Source organism: Talpa europaea, assembly GCF_964194135.1.
Source record: "Talpa europaea genome assembly, chromosome: 2".
In the NCBI taxonomy this organism is placed as follows: domain Eukaryota; kingdom Metazoa; phylum Chordata; class Mammalia; order Eulipotyphla; family Talpidae; genus Talpa; species Talpa europaea.
Genome location: NC_140068.1, coordinates 7,283,792 through 7,304,216, shown reverse-complemented (window position 1 = coordinate 7,304,216; position 20,425 = coordinate 7,283,792).

The window sequence follows — 20,425 nt, the reverse complement described above, 5'->3', positions numbered from 1 at the left end:
GCCCTCCCGTCATCAGGATAGATGATGGATCCTTGCGGTCCTGAATGCATGCCTGATGGCGGGTACCTGGAGGAGGGTGTGGGCATAGGTAGATGGGATTCACCTGGGCTGAGACTGTGCTTTTAAGGGCGGCATCACGGGGACTCCAGCAGAAGCTGAAAGAGAAGCTGAGAAAGAAGCAGCAGAAGCCGAGAGAGAAGCAGAGAAGGCCGGAGAGCCCAGATAGAGTGAAGACTTGCTGGGAGGCCTGCCAACCTCCCGGCCCCCCAGCACCCCTGCCTGCTGTGTACGGGGTAAATCCCAATAACAGCCTGCAAAAAGCCCCTGAGGGCTCCAGGACTCTCTCCTCCTTTACCCGGTCTGCTGGATCAGAAAACCTGCACTGTGTCCTCTCCTGCCTCTACAGCAAGTTTTAATCAGACAATAGGAACTAAGAGCTACAAATCTTATATCTTAGGAACTTCCTCTGACATAAATCTCATTGTACTTATAGATAAGAGGCAACAGGAGATTATTAGAATCTTGGGAATCAGGTCCTTACAAGAGGTAGCCATAAGGCATCTGAGGATGGTGTAGCAAAATGTGAGTTCCCTTTGGAAGAACAGGATTATAAAATGTGCATCACAATTTTCATATGCTGTTTTGTTATATAACAACATAGATACCTATTTAAACATACATTTTATTTCATGTCTCTATATTACATATATCAACATGTGAAGTATATAGACATATATTATGCATAATATATAGACATACATATGTGTAATGGATGTCTGCTAATTTATATTCCCATCTGGCCTTCTGTGTGAGGCTCTCACATGTTATAGCCTGCCACTGGTCCAGTAGGTAACCCCATACCTGGAGCAAAACAAAATAAAAAAAAATCTTGTCAACAAATAAGTCAGAAAATAAAGACTAAGCTCTGTCTGCTGTTGGTGCTTAAGACTGTTCTTAACAAAAATCACCTGGGCTTGGGCAGTGCTGCAAACAGATCCTATTTCAAAATTTAAAGAATTCCCTATGAAGCAGGATTTCTCCCCTTAGAATTAATTCAATATGTGAAACATTGCTATTCTCTCACCATTGTATTCTTAAAGGGTAAATTGGCGTTGCATGGAAATTTTAGCTCTGAAGGAAAAAAAACTTCTATTACCAGTTTCAGAGTAAATGGTACTAAATGAAGAGAGACCTATAGCTATTTGGCAGGTGTAGGATAGGTAAAAGGTAGCAGGCTTTTCTGCCCTCCTGCCATAAGGATATATGAGGGAACCCTGCCGCCCTGAGTGCATGCCTGATGGCGGGCACCTGGAGTAGGGTGTGGGCATGCGTAAGTGCGTACACCTGGACTAAGAGACTGGTATATAAGGGTGGCGCAGCAGAGTGCGGTGTGGTGGTGGTGTGGGGTAGAGGAGGGCAGTGGAGTGCACGGAGGAGTAGGTGACTACAAACAATGGCGAATAGCATGTGGCTGCTAGAACCGTTCACAAACCTACCCGGGATGGGTTGGTCGGTCACTTTACAGCAGGTCACCAGGAGCGAATCTTGAACAGCAATGCAGTGGCTCTGTGCTGGAACAAGATGTGAAGAGGATCTTTATTCTTCAGTGGCTTCCACTTTAGTGGAGGAGCCAGATCAGAGTCATAAAAGGTAAATGAGATTCAGTCGACAAATTTTTAAAAGAATTATTTAACTTCTGTGTAGTTCCACAGTGATGCACCAAATTTAAGGCCATTCTTTTCATGTAACTACACAGCAGCTATCATTTAATCATTTGGTATAATCATTTTTACATTTTCAAATTTCCACCTGCTCTCTTGTGCTTTGTTTTCTCCTGCTCTCTTGATCTTTATTTAAACCCAGAGTTATTTTCAGTGTTAATTTTCAGAAAATGACGTTTCTTTATTTTGGCAGGCACTTTGCAATAACTTTCTTTTCGAGCAAGAAGATCAGAGATTAACACTTTGTTTCCCTATGATGGTAACTCATTCTTTCTTTGTATTCAGAATCATGAGAAAAATAACTGCAGCAAAAAGAACAAGTGAAATTCCACAAAATTGTCCTAGTGTAGCAAAAATACTGATGAAAATCAAAGGTTAACATTTTGTTCACATATTAAATATTACTTACATTAGCCATTAGTAACATTATTTTATTATTTAGTATACAAATTGAGTACAATTTTATTTACCTTTAATGTATAGCAAATGAAGTGCATATGTCTTAATGTCTAGGCAAGGTTTACACACACAGATTTGGCCCAAGAAGAGAGGAACAAGAAAAAGACAGCAGAAAGGGAGAAGAAATATAAGATTGGGGAAAAACAGAAAAATATTGATCATGATGTTAGACAAAATTGAAAGGCATAAGTGCAGACATTGTGTCTGAAACACAAAGTTAAAAAGCTTGATTCCATCATATAAATATGTATCCACTGTACATATTTATACCCAAAACATGCCAGTAACTGAGAATATTTCGAAAACAAATATATTACAAGATTCATTTTCTTTCTTTTTTTTTAAAGATTTATTTTATTTATTAATGCATATAAGAGCTGGGGTTGTAGGTAGAGATGGGAGGAGATGAGAGGATTCACCAGAGACAGAGTAAGGAACAGAACAGGGGGATCTACTGAAATTCACTGCTGAGGGGAGCAGCAGGTGAGACAGGAGAGGTCTGCTGCACCATGTGGGTCACCTCCCTGGCCAGGGTTTGAACTCAGGCAGCAGTGGCTGGTGATAGCTTCACAATGCTAAGAATTAACCCCTTGTGCCTCCAGGGAGACCCCTCAAGATTCACATTCATTGCATTGTATGCAGCATAGCCCCAAACACATTAACTGCTTCTCAGTTGAAACTTGCCCCTTTTTGCAGTGTGGAGGAGGTACGAAGGTTGTAAATTCATTAGCTCAGCCCTAGCCACTTTAAGCTTAGAGTTGGCAGCAAGTCATTCCTGATTTGATAATTAAAAAATATATATATCCCCTTGAAGTGAGCACTGATGAGCTTAAGAAAGACACTAAAGAAAGATAATACACATCTGAAGAATTGCATGACCCTGCATTACTAAAACCTGCACTGATGTTACCCCCCAAAAAATAAAAAAAAATAAACTTAAAATTATTTTAAAATTCACCTGTAGATTAATATATTTTTGATGGTGAAAAATATCACTAAATAATTTTAAATTATTTATTTTTTAATTATTTCCCCCCCTTCATTTTTGAGGAGGGGGAAATATCTACACCGAAATGACTTGCAATTCCAGCTCATGACCAGAGATGGCGCTGAGTGTACAGGGAACCTAGGGCACAGCCTGACTCAAAATTGGAAAGAATTAGGACTGAAGCCTGTGAGCATAAATCCTCGCTTAACCTCAGCAGCACATCTATGATAGTGAATTTGGAGGAAGGAAAAGAAGCCTAAGGAACAAACAAAAATGACTTGCGTTAGGGGACCTGCATATTAGAAAGGAGAGAGGAATGAAAATCCTAACAGATTAATATGGGAGACTCAGCAAGGGTCTGGGGGCCAGGAACTCAGATAAAAAGGCTGCTTTTTCTTAGGTCAAATACCCACCAGGGGAATTTTCCTGATGTTTAGTAAGTCTTTGGCAGAGGGAAACATGGAGGGTCTGTGCTTTTAGGTTACGGTCTAAGGCCTGTTCTGTCTTTAACAAATAGGAAACCAAAGTAATTTGATGTAGTCACGGAGTATGACCCCCAAAGTCTAAGAATGCATTTTAAATTTCTTTTTGGTTAACAGAGATTTGCTCAATAAACATGTCCATCTCACATGAGAAAGGCTTGGACTGCTAATTAGTGGAAGCAGGGTGAGCAGATGTGTCTCCCCTTTCATGTGTACTAAGAAAAAATCAATATTGGAAACCTACACACACGTAAAATTATAAAAACCATCCAAGTCTCTCTGATAAGTATGGCAAGGCTTTGAAATTATTTTTATGCTTTTGTTTTGCTTAACTTGTTTTTTTTTAATGACAAATAATAAAACAGGAAATATCCAAACCACACAAAAGGATCTGGAATGGGGATGCAAGTGTCCTTCTCAGCCTTGCATTGGCTCCGCTCTCCCTTGCCTGCTGGGGCTCCTCACCAGCGCCGGCAGAGTAGTGGCCACAGAGCTCTAAGTCTCCACCTGGGATGCGGTCTATGAATTGGCAGCATCAGCATCATCTGTGAGGTTGTTAGAAACACAGAACTTCAAATAACAGTCTGGATATATGGATCCAGATCTGTATTTTAGAAACATCCTCAAGTGATATGTAGGTTCATGGAAATCTGTTTTGGATTCCAAAGACAGAACCTGGAGGGCAAGCCCTTCTCTTTCAGTTTAGAGAGAGGACGAGGCAAGGAGATCTCAGAGACATCAAAGGGCTCCTTCTTGCTACATCTTCACCAGCATTTGTTGTTTCTGTTTTTTTTTCTTTATTTGTTTTTTTATTGTGGGTCATTGTCACAGCTGCGAGGTGTTATCTCATTATTTTTTTTTATTAAAGATTTATTTATTGGGCCTCCCTGGTGGTGCAAGGGGTTAAGACACAACCTATGAAGCTGTCCTCAGCCACTGAAGCACGAGTTCGATCCCCGGCCGGGGAGCTACCCACATGGCACAGCAGACCTCTCCTGTTTTGTCTGCTGCTCCCTTCAGCAGTGTGTTTCAGTCAATCTGCTTGTTCTATTCCCTACTCTGTCTCTGGTGAATCCTTTCACCTCCCACACCTCTGGCCTGTACCCCAGCTCTTGTATGCATAAATGTATTTATTTATTTATGCATAGAAGAACTGGGTGTAGGCCAGAAATATGGAGGGGTAGGAAGACTCACCAGAGACAGAGTGGGAGGAGAACAGGCACTGGCTGAAATACACTGTTGAGGGGAGCAGCAGGTGAGACAGGAGAGGTCTGCTGTACCGCCATATGTGGGTCAACTCCCTGGCCTTGGATCAACTCAGGCCACGGTGGTGATAGCTTGATGACACTGAAACTTAACCCTTGTGCCACCAGGGAGGACCCTCACTGTGGTTTTGATTTGCATTGTGGCGACATGGTTGGAGCTGGAGAGATTGTGCTAAGCAAAATAAGGTAGCAGAAAAAAGAGAAATATCAGATGATTTCACCTACATGTGGAATTATGGAGGACCTAGACAAAGGGTGAGGAAAAAGACAAAACTTGCAATATCTGACTATAGATCTGAGGCCTCCAACAGGGGAGAGGGGACGGCTGGGGTCACAACAGGAGACGCACAGGGACTATGGTGACGGGTCCTGTGCGCCCATGTATGTGGACTACACCTGAAGGGAGAAATCAAACACTGTCCAAAAATGAACAACAATGTAAGAAAATAGATTTAAAAAAATGTAGTGTTCACTGTGGGGGACTTTCTCCCCCCAAGGGATTGAGAGAAGCACCCTGGGAAACTCTAATAGCTCTCAGTTGTGCCAGCACTAAAGGACCACTTGCATCTCAACTCAAGGCTGAATATTTATTGATTTGCACAATTGCTCCTGCCACCACATACTTCCCTTGGGGTATAAAGGAGCAAGTTCATTGACCAGCTTGTGAGGGCTCCCCAGAGTTTAGGGACATCCGTAAACATACTGCTGTGCCCAGTTATGGTCTGGAGATTTCCAAATGGGGGAAGCTTCTTGGAGCAGCCTGGGATAACAGTGTGAGAAGGAACTATAGGATGCTGTGAGGAGATGAGAAGCAACCAGTTCCCCAAACCTTCTCGGTTCTCTGTGATCTTGGGAGGAGCATAACACAGGATGGTGCAGTCCCTGTGGCTCCAAGAGTTGGAACATAAAGACAGGAGGAGGGAGGAAGAATCCAGGCACCCGGTAAGTCTAGCAAGCAATATTACCAGCAATATGATCCCTCCCAGAGAAGTAATTGTAGGCGTGAGCCACTATCACAGCTAAAGGAGGCACTGCTATTTCTGAGCAGGGCATCAGCGACATGGAGCTGTGGGTGAGCAGTGCACTCAGAAAAGCCTTCCTGCCACCTTGTTGATGCCCAGTGGAGACCAGCAGCAGCAAGACCATGGCAGACCAGGGGCTAGTGACCAACTTCTGCATAGATGAACTTTGCTCTACTCTCTCTCCTTTTCATGTCCACCTCTCAGTCGATCTAAACAGAGAAAAGGGGAAGAAGGAAGTCAGATCAAATTCTATTTTCCTCTATCACTGCAAGCAACTCCCAAATCAATTCTTGAAAATGGCTATGGTATAGGAAAGGGTGGGTGAGCTGAGATGTATTGAATTTAATGTTGGTGCTTTAAATTAGACTAGACTTGAAGAACTAAAAGTGATCACACAATTACAGAAACTTCCCAAGACATAGTAAATGGATGAGAAAGCAGGATTGCGTGAAACTGGCTTGGAAGCAATGAGAGAAGAAACGTAAATCACTGAGCTTTCTTTAAAGGGAGAGTTACAAATATAAGTAACGAACATACATTTCTATAGCTTGGTTAATCATCCTTCTTGTTTTCTCCATAAGCAAGATTAAAAAAAAAATACAGTCCTCACTACCGCTTACCTCTCCTACATTCATATCTCTTGACGAGAGACAGTCGCATTTTTGGTGTTTGTGCATAGTGGTTAGCTTCACATTCCTAAAAGGTAGTATTTACCTATTTACCAATTGTTTAGGGAAAGAAAGGATGCCTGATTTTCTATAAACAACTTGGAAAATGCTCTCTCTGCCTTTTCTCTCTGCACTGACTCACTAGGGTTAGTTATTTGGTGGATGCTCTCCGTGTCCAGTCCCCACTTCCTGAGAACTCACTTTCTAGCACCTGCAGGGACCGTTGCTGCAAAGGGCTTGCTCTGCTGCGGGAGGGCTGGAGAGGACACTCTGACAACATCCTTGGCCAGTGGCCACAAAAACCTATGGCTAAATGCCCAGCTTCCTTTTTCTGGTACCCCAAGGAAGAGGCAGATCTTGTTCTACACCATTTCCCAGAAGTTTCCAGTGAAGAAACAGGAAATTATTACAAATAAAGCTACTGTGACAGAATGTGTCTAACATGCTCATTACCTCACAGAGCGTGATGGACCATGAGCTTAAAAGCCATCAGAGCTAATTTGCATAATGGAAAAAGGTCCTTTTCTCTGACTTGCCAAATGGGATAAGCAAAAAAATGAAATAACTCTGGGATGTTCAAAATGGTTTTGAAATTGTTATGAAATCTAGTGCAATCGGATCATTCCAAATACCAAGTAGGGACTTTTGTAGGGCTCTTATCTTCCAATTTATGTTTTTAGCATCTTTTATTTTTTCCTTTTCCTTCCAAAAACCTGTCTTTCAAGACATGTCATTATGGTAGTTTTTTTTTAAGTTTGAAAGAAGTTAGATAGAAGACAAAAGAGATAAAAAGAACTCAAAGCAGTTTGTTTTACTCTTATTAGCACAATTTTGCCTGAAAAGCTATAAGGATTTGGAAACATTTATCTAAAATACCTCTCAGACTACCTACGGATTTTCATTTTTTAGATTGAATGATCTTAGTGTGCAACAGGTTGGCAGAGATAGCCACACATACACAAACACACATCTCCATCCACTGTCAGATTCGATTGAAGTCATAATTTAACGTTCCAGGGTTATACAACTCTTACTTGCCACCAGAAAGATAAATTGATGGGATAGTCATCTGAAGGGCAATAATACAATTGGTAGGAACAAGTCTATGATTTGAAAGCTTCAAATGAGAAGAACATGTGTAACAAATTTTCTCCTTTACGTAAAGTCAGATACAGTATACCTCTTACTGTAGCTACTTTCCAGTTCAGTTATGGCTGGTTTAAAAAATAAATGAGAAAAATGAGAAGTCACTTCTTTTTTTTTTTAATGAAGTAATGTACTTAAGTAGAATTATTATTTTTTTAAAGATTTATTTATGTATTTATAAAAACATTGGGTACAGTCAGAAGCGTGGGAGGGTGAGAGAATTCACCAGAGACAGAGTGGGGAACAGAACAGGCAGACTGAAGAAGTACACTGCTGAGGGGAGCAGCAGGCATGGCAGGAGATGTCTGTTGCGCCATGTGGGACCCTCGCTGGCGGCCAGTGATTGAACCAGCGCTGCAGAGGCTGCCGGCAGCTTCGCAGCCCAGCGCTCAACTGCTGCGCCACCAGGGGAGGCCTGAGAAGTCACTTCCTATACAAGGAAATGGATGTACTAAAACAGGGAGACAATAACACGTGCTAACAAGAATGTGTAGAAACTGGAACACTTGTTGGTAGAAATGTGAAATGTTACAACTATGTTATTAAGAATGGGGCATTTTCTTAAGAAGTTTAACATAAATATTATCATAAAAGCTGATGGTTGTACTCCTAGATATCTACCCTAAATATCTACCTTAGAAAGAAAAACATTTACAGGGGCCTATCTGGTGGTGCAAGGAGTTGAGTGTCAGCACTATGAAGCTATCAAGAACTACTGCAGGGCAAGTTAGATCTCCAGCCAGGGAGGTGACCCACATAGCGCAGCAGACCTCTCCTGTCTCCCTGCTTCTCCCCTCAGCTGTGTATTTCAGTAGACCTGTCTGTTCTGCTCTCCATTCTGTCTCTGGTGAATCCTCTCACCCCCGCACTTCTGGCCTGTACCCCAGTTCTTATATGCATAAATAAATCTTAAAAAAAAGAAAAACATTTACATAAAGGCTGTTCATAATAGCAGCAATATTATTAAAATTGCAAAAAGTGAAAACAATTCAAAGTTTGTCCCTGAGCTGGCACATGGATAAAACATGCACTATGCCCATAAAAATGGGATACAGTTGAGGTGTACCCTACCATCCCCGCTCTGCTCCCTGTCCCACGGGGTGGAAAATCAGCTCCCCAAGGGCTCTAGGAGAGACCTCTGGCGCCACCTAGCGACTTGACCCCAGCACAGGCTACTGAAGGAGCTAGTGGCCAGCTGGGGAGTTAGCCCACACCGGGCCCCTTCTGAACAAGTAGTCTGAGCCCACAGGGAGAGCGAGCACCCACAGCCGGGGCAGACCAGGCGCGCAGAAGAGTGTGCCTGAGACCAGAAGCGCAGGGAGTGTGTCCCACATCACCATTTTAGAACAGGGACATTTCTTCAGTAAAGACTACCTGCAGAAGGCTTCCTCAGGAGCCAGAGGTGAGCGGGGGAAGTTCACCCACGCCAGACCCCCTCTGGCCTGCAGTCCAAGCCCAGAGGGGAGCAGGAACCCACCGCCGGGGCAGACCAGGCGCACAGGGGAGTGTGTCCCCACATCGGCATTTTAAAACAGGGACCTTTCTCCAGTAAAGACTGCTTGAAACTGACAGATGACTCCTGGAAGAACCAGAGGGGAACAGAGAAGCCCACCCAAGATGCTGGCCAGTCCCAACAACACAGTGTCCCAACGCATACAGCAAATTAGAAAACAGACAGTAGGGAGGAGAAGAACCACACACAACCTAGCAACTCTCCAGAGAAAAAGCACAACACAAAAAGAAAGCCAGCCCCCAGATTGCAACGACAATAACTTGGAAGAATTTCTGAGCCTTCCAGAAAGAGAATTTAAAATTGCCGTGATTAAAAAACTGACAGAAGTCATAAAGGAAAACAATGATAAGGGAAAAATAATCAACGATCAGAAGAATGCAATTGAGTCCCTAGAGAGGGAAAACAATGGTCAGAAGAAAGAAATTGAGTCCCTAAAGAGGGAAGTAAAAGAAATGCAGGAGATCAAAGAATTAATGGAAGAACTAAAGAATTCTGGGAAAAGCAATGAAAGCAGAATAGATGAAATGGAAGAACGAATAAGTAATCTTGAAGACACAGAAATAAAAAGAACCAAAACAGAAAAGGAAAGAGAAGTACGAAGGAAAAAGAACGAAGAAAGACTTCGGGAACTATCTGACTCCATGAGGAAAGGAAATATAAGAGTTATAGGAATACCAGAAGGAGAGGAGAGAGATGTAGGAACAGAGAAAATATTCAAAGAGATAATTGAAGAGAACTTCCCAAATGTGAAGAAGGAGCTGAAAATTGATATACAAGAAGCAAGAAGAACACCAAACTTCCACGACGAAAGGAAAAATACAGCAAGACACATAATAGTAAAGCTCCCAAGAATCCAGGACAAGGAAAAAATAATGAAGCTGGCAAGAGGGAAGAAACAGATAACATTCAAAGGAAAACCAATCAGGCTGACATCAGACTTCTCCGAAGAAACACTACGGGCAAGGAGAGAGTGGAGGGACATAGTCAACAGACTCCAAGAAAACAGATGCCAACCAAGAATACTCTATCCCGCAAAGCTCTCCTTCCTCTTTGAAGAAAGAATATGGACCTTCCCAGACAAACAGAAACTCCGGAATTTCATTGCAACTAAACCCCCACTCCAAAAAATACTACAAGGAGTCCTAAAGCCAGAACCTCAGAGCGACGAATAACAATGAAAGAAGGCCAAAAAAAAAAAAAAGTTATTAAAAGAATAAATAAATAAAATCAAAGGAAAGACAAACACAATGGCAAATACAGATGTTAACATATCAATATTAACTCTAAATGTAAATGGACTAAACTCTTCAATAAAAAGACACAGAGTTGCAGCCTGGATTAAGAAACAAAACCCAACCTTTTGCTGTCTCCAGGAAACACATTTAGCTACAAAAGATAAAAATAGGCTCAAAGTTAAAGGATGGAAAACAATCCTACAAGCAAATGGACCAAAAAAGAAAGCAGGAACAGCTATACTTATATCAGATAAAACAGATTTCAAACTCAAAAAGATAAAAAGAGACCCCAATGGTCACTACATTATGATCAAGGGGACAATACTTCAAGAAGAAATAACACTCATTAACATATACTCACCAAACGAAGGAGCACCAAAATATATCAGACAACTGTTGTCCTCTCTGAAAACAGACATCAGAGAAAACACATACGTAGTGGGAGACTTCAACACACCACTATCAACAATGGATAGATCAACAAGACAAAAAATAAGTAAAGAAACCAAAGCTCTAAATAAAGACCTAGAGCAATTGGGCTTAACAGACATCTATAGAACACTAAACCCCAAAAAAACGGAGTACACATTTTTCTCAAGCGCACACGGATCATTCTCCAGGATCGATCACATACTGGGGCACAAGACAAACATCAACAGATACACCAAGATTGAAATCATATCAACCATCTTTTCTGACCATGAAGGCATCAAACTAGAAATAAACCATAAAAGGAAGGCAAGGAACTTTCCTACCTCATGGAGATTAAAAACCACACTACTGGAAGACCATTGGACTAATGAGGAGATCAAAGAAGAAATTAAAAAATTTTTTGAATTGAACGACAAGGAGGACACCAATATCCTAAATGTATGGGATGCAGCAAAAGCAGTAATAAGAGGAAAATATATAGCAATAGAAGCTCACATCAAGAAACAAGAAAGAACGCAAAGAAACAACCTCACCTCGAAGCTCAAAGATCTAGAAAAAGAACAACAAAAAAACCCCAAAACCAGTAGAAGAAAATAAATAATAAAAACCAAAGCAGAAATAAATGAAATTGAAACTAAAAAAACAATCCAAAAGATCAATGAAACCAAGAGCTGGTTCTTTGAAAAAATCAATAAAATAGACAAACCCCTAGCCAGGCTCACAAAGGAAAAAAGGGAGAAAGCACAAATAAACAGGATCACAAATGAAAGAGGAGAAATCACAACGGACACAGCAGAAATCAAAAGAATAATCAGTAACTACTATGAACAGTTATATGGAAACAAGTTTAACAATCTAGAGGAGATGGACAAATTCCTACAACTCTACAATCACCCAAAGCTAGATAAAGAAGAAATAGAACACCTAAACAGACCAATTACAATTAGCGAAATTGAAATGGTAATCAAAAACCTCCCCCAAAACAAAAGCCCAGGACCTGATGGATTTACAAATGAATTCTACCAAACATTCAGAGACGAATTAGTGCCTATCCTTCACAAACTCTTCCAAAAAATTGAGAAGGAAGGGACAATACCAAACACGTTTTATGAAGCCAACATTACACTAATACCAAAACCGAACAAGGACAACACAAAAAAGGAAAACTACAGGCCAATCTCCCTAATGAACACTGATGCAAAAATCCTCAATAAAATTTTAGCTATCAGAATCCAACAATGTATCCATAAGATAATTCACCACGACCAAGTTGGATTCATTCCAGGGGCACAAGGATGGTTTAACATCCGAAAATCAATCAACGTTATCCAACACATCAACAAAAAGAAATATAAAAACCATATGATAATAGATGCTGAGAAAGCTTTCGACAAAGTGCAACACCCATTCATGATAAAAGCCCTTGAAATTCTTGGGATACAAGGAACATACCTCAACATCATGAAGGCCATCTATGACAAGCCAACAGCCAGTATCATTCTCAATGGTGAAAAGCTGAAAGCAATTCCATTAAGATCTGGAACAAGACAAGGATGTCCACTCTCACCATTGCTTTTCAATATAATACTGGAAGTCCTAGCCAGGGCAATAAGACAAGAGAAAGACATCCAAGGAATCCAAATAGGAAAAGAAGAAGTCAAACTATCACTATTTGCAGACGATATGATATTATACATAGAGAACCCCAAAAACTCCACAGAAAAGCTAATTCAACTCATCAATCAGTTCAGTAAAGTGGCAGGATACAAAATCAACACGCAAAAGTCAGTAGCCTTCCTATACATAAACAATAAATCTGAAGAAGAAATCAAAAAGACCATCCCTTTTGTTATTGAAACAAAAAAAATCAAATATTTGGGAATAAATCTAACAAAAGAGGTAAAGGACCTATACAAAGAAAACTATAAAACACTGTTAAAAGAAATAGAAGAAGACACAAAGAAATGGAGAGACATCCCCTGCTCATGGATTGGAAGAATAAACATTATTAAAATGGCCATCCTTCCAAAAGCAATATACAGATTCAATGCTATTCCAATCAAAATTTCAATGTCATTCTTCAAAGAAATAGAACAATTATTGATGAAATTCATATGGAATCACAAAAAACCCCGAATAGCCAAAGCTCTCCTGAAAAAAAAAAGAAGGGAATGGAGGCATCAGACTCCCAGACTTCAAACTATACTACAAAGCCATAATCATCAAAACTGCATGGTATTGGAACAAGAACAGACATACAGACCAATGGAATCGAATAGAAAATCCAGAAATAAACCCACAGATTTATGGTCAACTAATCTTTGACAAAGGAGCAAAGAATATGCATTGGAGCAAAGAAAGTTTGTTCAATAAATGGTGCTGGGAAAACTGGGTCGCTACATGCAAAAGAATGAAGCTTGACCACCACCTCACACCATACACAAAAATCAACTCAAAATGGATTAAAGAACTAGACATAAGACCTGAAACCATAAAATATATAGAAGGAAATATAGGCGAAACACTACGTGATTTGCACATCAAAGACATCTTTACAGACACATCACCCAAAGCAGTGATAGTGAAGGCAAAGATAAACAGCTGGGACTACATCAAATTAAAGAGCTTTTGCACAGCAAAAGAGACAATAACAAAAACAAAGAGAAATCCCACCAACTGGGAGAACATTTTTGCACCCAACACTAATGATAAAGGACTGATCACAAAAATCTGCAAAGAGCTGATGAGACTCAACAACAACAAAGAAAAGAATCCAGTCAAAAAATGGGCAGAAGAGCTTAAAAGAAACTTCTCTGAAGAGGAAATGCAAATGGCCAACAGGCATATGAAAAAATGTTCAACATCACTTGTCATCAGGGAAATGCAAATCAAAACTACCATGAGATACCATCTTACACCAGTGAGAATGGCACATATTAAAAAAACTAGCAACAACAAATGTTGGCGAGGGTGTGGAGAAAAAGGAACTCTTCTGCACTGTTGGTGGGAGTGCAAACTGGTCCAACCACTGTGGAGAGCTGTGTGGAGATTTCTGGACCTACTAAACATAGAGCTTCCATATGATCCAGCAATTCCACTCCTAGGTATTTACCCAAAGGACACAGAAACATCAATTCCAAAGAACACCTGCACCCCTAGGTTTATAGCAGCACTGTTTACAATAGCTAAGCTTTGGAAACAACCCAAATGCCCAAAAATAGATGACTGGATCAAGAAGATGTGGTACATATATACCATGGAATATTACTCAGCATTCAAAAAAGATAAACACATGCCATTTGCTGCAACATGGATGGCGCTGGAAGGGATCATGCTCAGCGAAATAAGCCAAAAAGAAAAAGAAAAATACCGGATGGTCTCACTCATAGCAGGAATCTAGAAAACTTAAATAAGGGACCAGGAAAATGAATAACTATAAGAAAGTGAAAATCAAAATCAACAAAAAACTATGAACCAGAGACACTTTTAGGGGGGCGGGGGCGGGAGGGGAGGGATTGGGGTCAGAATGGGGGGCTGCAATTGTATGGGGAATATAACAATAAAATTTATAAAAAAAAAATGGGATACAATTCAGTAATAAAAAGGAATAAACCACTGAATTGTATTATCTCACAAATGAATCTCAAAAAACCATTATGCTAACACGTGCAATGCAAAATACTATATATTATATGATTTGTTAATATGCAATGTCAGGAAAGTCAAATATGTAGAGACAGAAATAGATTAGCAGTTATTTAGTACTGTGGTGAGAACAGGGATTGTTTGTAATTTGGCACAGGGGATCTTTCTGGGGTGATGGAAATGCTCCAAAACTGGATTGTGGTGATGGGCTCACAGTTCTGTAAATTTAATTAAGATTGTTGAATTATACAATTAAAATGGGTAAATTTCATGGAATGTAAATTATACCTCCATCAAACTTTTTAAACAAATAAAAGGGAAGACGGACTGCAAACAGAAGGACGTGGTTTGTGTACCTTCCTTAGGTTACCTTGGTTCATGTTTGAGCCTCTGTATGCCTCAGATCAACTTTGTGTGCCTGGTCCTTAGGCTCACTTTAGCCCCTAAACTTCCTAAGGCTCAACGCCTTACATTCCAATTGAGTTGAATCCCCCTATCACACTAACTTATGGTGTAGTGAGTAATTAGTCTTCCCTAGGAAAGGTCTGGTTTTCCCCTCAACTATTAGGAGGGGAAGGACCTTTAAGACCTTAACAATTTCCTGCCTGGTGGGAGGATCTTTGTTTCCCTGGAGACATTACTACTGATGATTGAATGTGGTATTTTTTTTTTAAAAAAGATTTATTATTTATTTATACAAGCAGAAGTGTGGGATGGTGAGGGAATTCACCAGAGCCAGAGCGGGGAACAGAACAGGCAGAAGGACCAAAGCGCACTGCTGAGGGGAGCAGCGGGCGGCAGGAGAGGTCTGCGCGCCATGTAGGACCCTCGCCCGGTGGCCGGGGATCGAACTGGCGCTGCAGAGGCTGCAGGCAGTTTCTCAGCCCAGCGCTCAACCGCTGCGCCACCAGGGGAGGCCCTTGAATGTGATTTTTGATGGAGCTTTAGATGATCTGCTTTTGATTTTGCTTCCAGAAGAAACTTGAGATTAAGTGGCAGTCTGCTTTCTGGGAGAGTTTGGAAACTAAATGCCAACCATACAGGTAGTATGTGATCAAACCCTTACTAAAATCACTCTGGCCACCAAAGGTTTGGCTGAGCTACGCTGATTATCTCGTTGGGGGTGTGAATTGTGAAACAGTGCTGGTGTGGAATTGGAAATGCAACAAGGGCACATCACCTGTGTCAAAATGAAAAAAATAATGCCACTAGAAGACATTTGGTAGCAGGTCAGAAACAAGCAGTTACACAGAGGTCATTGAACCAGCCACTAGAGTGGTGGACAGGGGTGTGAAAATATGAACTTCTGTACCTGGACTCCCCAGACCACCCTCAACTCTTCACGAAATAAGCTCTAGTTTTCATGATACCTTGACATTGGATTAAATAATGCATATGAACTAATTTATACTTATAACACCTGCAATACACCTTCACTATCAAATAAAAGTTATAACTTTATTTTTTCAATTAATATTTTACACTCAAACTTTTACATTCACACTTTCAAGGCTGAATTATTCATAACGTGCATCAGATATGGCTTATTGCTTCGATTCTTTTCAGAAAAAAATAACAAGTTAAAATGAAATATTTTCCACAAATACGCATCATTACTCAGCTTTGTTTTGATACTCTTGCCTCATAAATATTTTAACATAGCTATCAGAGATAGCACTTTAGTTATTCAGCTGCATGTTGCTTTAATTTTGAGTTTACTTAGGTGCTAACTCTGGAGTCTACCACAGAATCTAAATCTCAGAAACTGATAAATACAAGTTAGGAGTTTCCAGAGAAATTCACTGGAAACTTACTGTGAAAAGAAGACATATGATCTTGTGAACAGTCCATATTTACATATTTATATGTTCCCTCCTCCTCATTGCTTAGGCTGAGAAATGTCTCATCCACACATCTTTTATGACTTATTTATGAATATGTGGTGGAAAATATCCTAGTCCATTTTGATGCCTTTGAAAATATCACTGTTTTTTCTGGTTTCGATTTTTAAAGTTGCTTGTATAGCCTGTATAAATGAGAGACTTTTTTTTTATGCCGAGCAAAATTCTCATGTCATTTAAAATGCTTGCTGATTTTTTTTTTGTTTTTAGAATCCGCAGCCACCCTGCTCTGTGTATAGTGTGTTTCTGCAGTTTGAATATCATTAGCTCTCCCTCCATCAGACACTGCCTTGTCTTCCATTTTCACGATTTTTCTCTTCCCCTTACTGCGTATATCAACAGTTTAACATTGGTGTTGGCAGAGAACATTATTCTCATTTTATAAGAGAGGAAACGGAATAATTCTTTTTCTACTAGCACATGGCTGCTTTTTAGGTATCTGTGAGCAATTCCCAAGTGGGTTCTGGGGCCAGCACACATGCTTGAAACTGCAGTTCTGAGAAGACCAGAACTCAGTGTTCATGGGAGCACCTGTCCTGGCAAGGCAGGAGAAGGTTGATAGCGCCCCAGTAAGATTTGGGGACATCATGAACAGAAACTGACTATTATGGCCTCGAGAATTACTGCGACTTTGAGAATCATTTAGTTTCTCAGAGTTGAAAATTGGAAGTTTTTTGATCTATTTTTTTGGTTAAGATTAAAAAAAAATCTTTTTATTCTTTATTATACCAAATACACAAAGGCAGATAAAACTAAAAGTTTTTTTATGCATACTAGTTTATTCTTCTTTTTTTTTTACTTTTTATTTATTTATTTTTAAAATAATAAATTTTATTTTTATATTCCCCCATATAACTGCACATGCCCCTTTCTGACCCCAATCCCTCCCCTCCCATCCCCACCCCCCAAAAAGTGTCTCTGGTTCATAGTTTTTTGTTGATTTTGATTTTCACTTTCTTATAGTTATTCATTTTCCTGATCCCTTATTTAAGTTTTCTAGATTCCTGCTATGAGTGAGACCATCCGGTATTTTTCTTTTTCTTTTTGGCTTATTTCGCTGAGCATGATCCCTTCCAGCGCCATCCATGTTGCTGCAAATTGCATGTGTTTATCTTTTTTGAATGCTGAGTAATATTCCATGGTATATATGTACCACATCTTCTTGATCCAGTCATCTATTTTTGGGCATTTGGGCTGTTTCCAAAGCTTAGCTATTGTAAACAGTGCTGCTATAAACATAGGGGTGCAGGTGCTCTTTGGAATTGATGTTTCTGTGTCCTTTAGGTAAATACCTAGGAGTGGAATTGCTGGATCATATGGAAGCTCTATGTTTAGTAGGTCCAGAAATCTCCACACAGCTCCAGTTTATTCTTTTTTAAAAAAAGTATTTATTTATTTTAGCTGAGGTGATGTTTGGATACCCCCATCAGGCATCGTCACCCACCATGATCACCCACAACCCTCCACCTATAGTCCATTATGCCCTTCCTCTTTGCTCTTCCCTTCTCACAAGCCCCCTCTGGATGCTTCTACTTTTATGGGTTAATTACATGACATCAACGTAAAGTGCTGTCATAACAACGAGCTATTGCCTACACCTCTCAGATTGGCAAAAGTTAGACTGAGTCATATTTCCCCTTGCTAGTAGAACAGAGAAGTGTTTCTTGGTGGAAACATGAAGTGTTACAGCCTGTTTGAAAGGCAGTGTAGTATTAATAAATGAGTTAAAAATAGGAAAAGGTAAAAAAGGAAATTTATTATTTTCTTAAAAATAAGTCAGGACATATGTCTTTGATAGTGATAGAAAACAGATACTCATTGTTCAAACAAAAGTTTGAAGGACTTAAAAAAAAACAAAATTGCTGTTTTTGGGGTGCTTGGAAGGGGGAGGCCTGAAAACAGGGTGGGGAAGGGCACAAGGGACTATGGTGATGGACTGTGGCTGCTGTGGTGTTGGAAGAATTATGGTGACCACACCTGAGGGGAGAAATGGTACACTGTCCATAGTTTGACAATGATGTAAGAAAAAAGTACTTCATTTAAAAATAAATTAACTTAAAATGAAAAAGCAGAAATTTCAAACTTCAAAATAAGTTCGTCACTAAAAGTCAGTGATTTAGATTTGTTATGTATCTAGTACATAAAATGAACATGCAATTGTTTGAACAGCATTTCTTCTTTTTTTTAATTGAGGGAACAGTGGCTGGCATCACCGTGTATGCTTCATAGTATAGGATCACACTGCTTCTGAGTGTGTTACCACAGCTTCTGAGTGTGTTTCCACAGTGTGTTACCATTGGGCAATGCCCAGTCTTTCACCACAGTTCCTCGGGCCTCTCCATCTTCTCTCTACTGCTCTGGCACCCTCAATCCTGAAGTCAAATTTCTAGAGTTTGTTAGTAGTTTTGTTTTGTCTCACCCTTTATTTTGCCTCTCTCTGTTCCACCTTTAAATGACACCATCTGTTATTTGTCTTTCTCCTTCTGACTTGTGGTTAGCATAATCCTCTCCAGTTCCATCCATGCTATTCAAATGGCAAGAGTTCATTTTTTTTTATAGCTGAGTATTTATGCTTTTAAGTAAATTGGGATGTGCTTTTGTGTCTCTGTATGAGGAAAAAAATGAAGCATTTTGGCTTTGGTTTCTATGGAAACCTGTACTTTGATTACTGATGGATTTCAAGTGTATCATTCATTTCTAGCCCCACCAGTACAATGTTTGAAATAAAAATATAAGATAGAAGAAAATTATCAGAAATATTTCCTTAAATACTAATATTTTTTCAGAATCACATAAATCGAAGATGCTGGAAGAGACTCCAAATAGATTTTTATTTTTACTCAATAAATAGTTATTGGGTGCCTACTGAGTGCCAAGCATTGTCCCACTGGCTATAGCAGTGAATAAAAACCACAAAATTTAATAAAAAGTTTTAGACATAACTTTACTAAGAAATTTCAGCAAGAATTAGAGGCTTGAGTTTATTTGAATTTTGTTATTTTTCTTTATTCATGGAAAGTCTTAATAAATGGATTTATGATATAGTTTTTTGAAAAGTATGTGTCCTTTCCTGGCAAAATGGTTTTTAAAAATGTCTTAAAGATTTAAACAAGCAAGTAGGGAATTTGCTTCTCTTTTTCATTCTTTGTTATTTCTTGTTCATTTCCAGGCAAAGGTTGAGGACAGCAGTGAAGTCTGCACAGCTTCCAAAAGTGGTATTTGCAGTGTGATAGTCCAGGTCTGGCTTTTTTGAAAGGATGACACTTTCAAAACCATATTTTATGATTCACTTACCTAATTTCTAATCATCACAAACTGTCTGAATACATAAGATAAGCAACGATTAATATTAACATAGGAACTGGTATGAATAGCATAAAGAAGCTGAAACTGCCACTTACAAATCACATACAAAATATGTTTATCATAAATTTCAATATAGATACTATTTTTTAAGTTTGATAATACAATAGAAAATGTTTTATTCATACCCAAAGAAATAATAATATTGCCTGAGAGTATTATTTTAGCTAATGGTTTTCAATTTGGGTTAAAATATAGGTCTATAGAAATATGCATCTATCTTTATTTAATTCCTGTACATTCTTTAAAATGCAGTTCAGTTGACACTTTTTTGGGAAATATTCCATAGCTTTATGACAAGTTTAAATGTTCTTTTATCTGCACAATGCAACTATCTTTTGTAACAAATTTATAATTATTTATAAGCTTTATGTGTCTGTTTTTTGCATCATATAGAATGAATAACAAGCTACTTAGCTGAAATCCCTCTTCCCTTTTATTCAATAAAAGTCATGATGGTACTAGTATTCTTTCTGTTTCATTCTGCTCACTTACCCATTCTGTGAATGAAAGACTTTACTTACAAGCTTTTACAGATCAAGAGGATGTCAGCAAGAGTCTTAGGTGCAATCAGAAAGAGTTCTT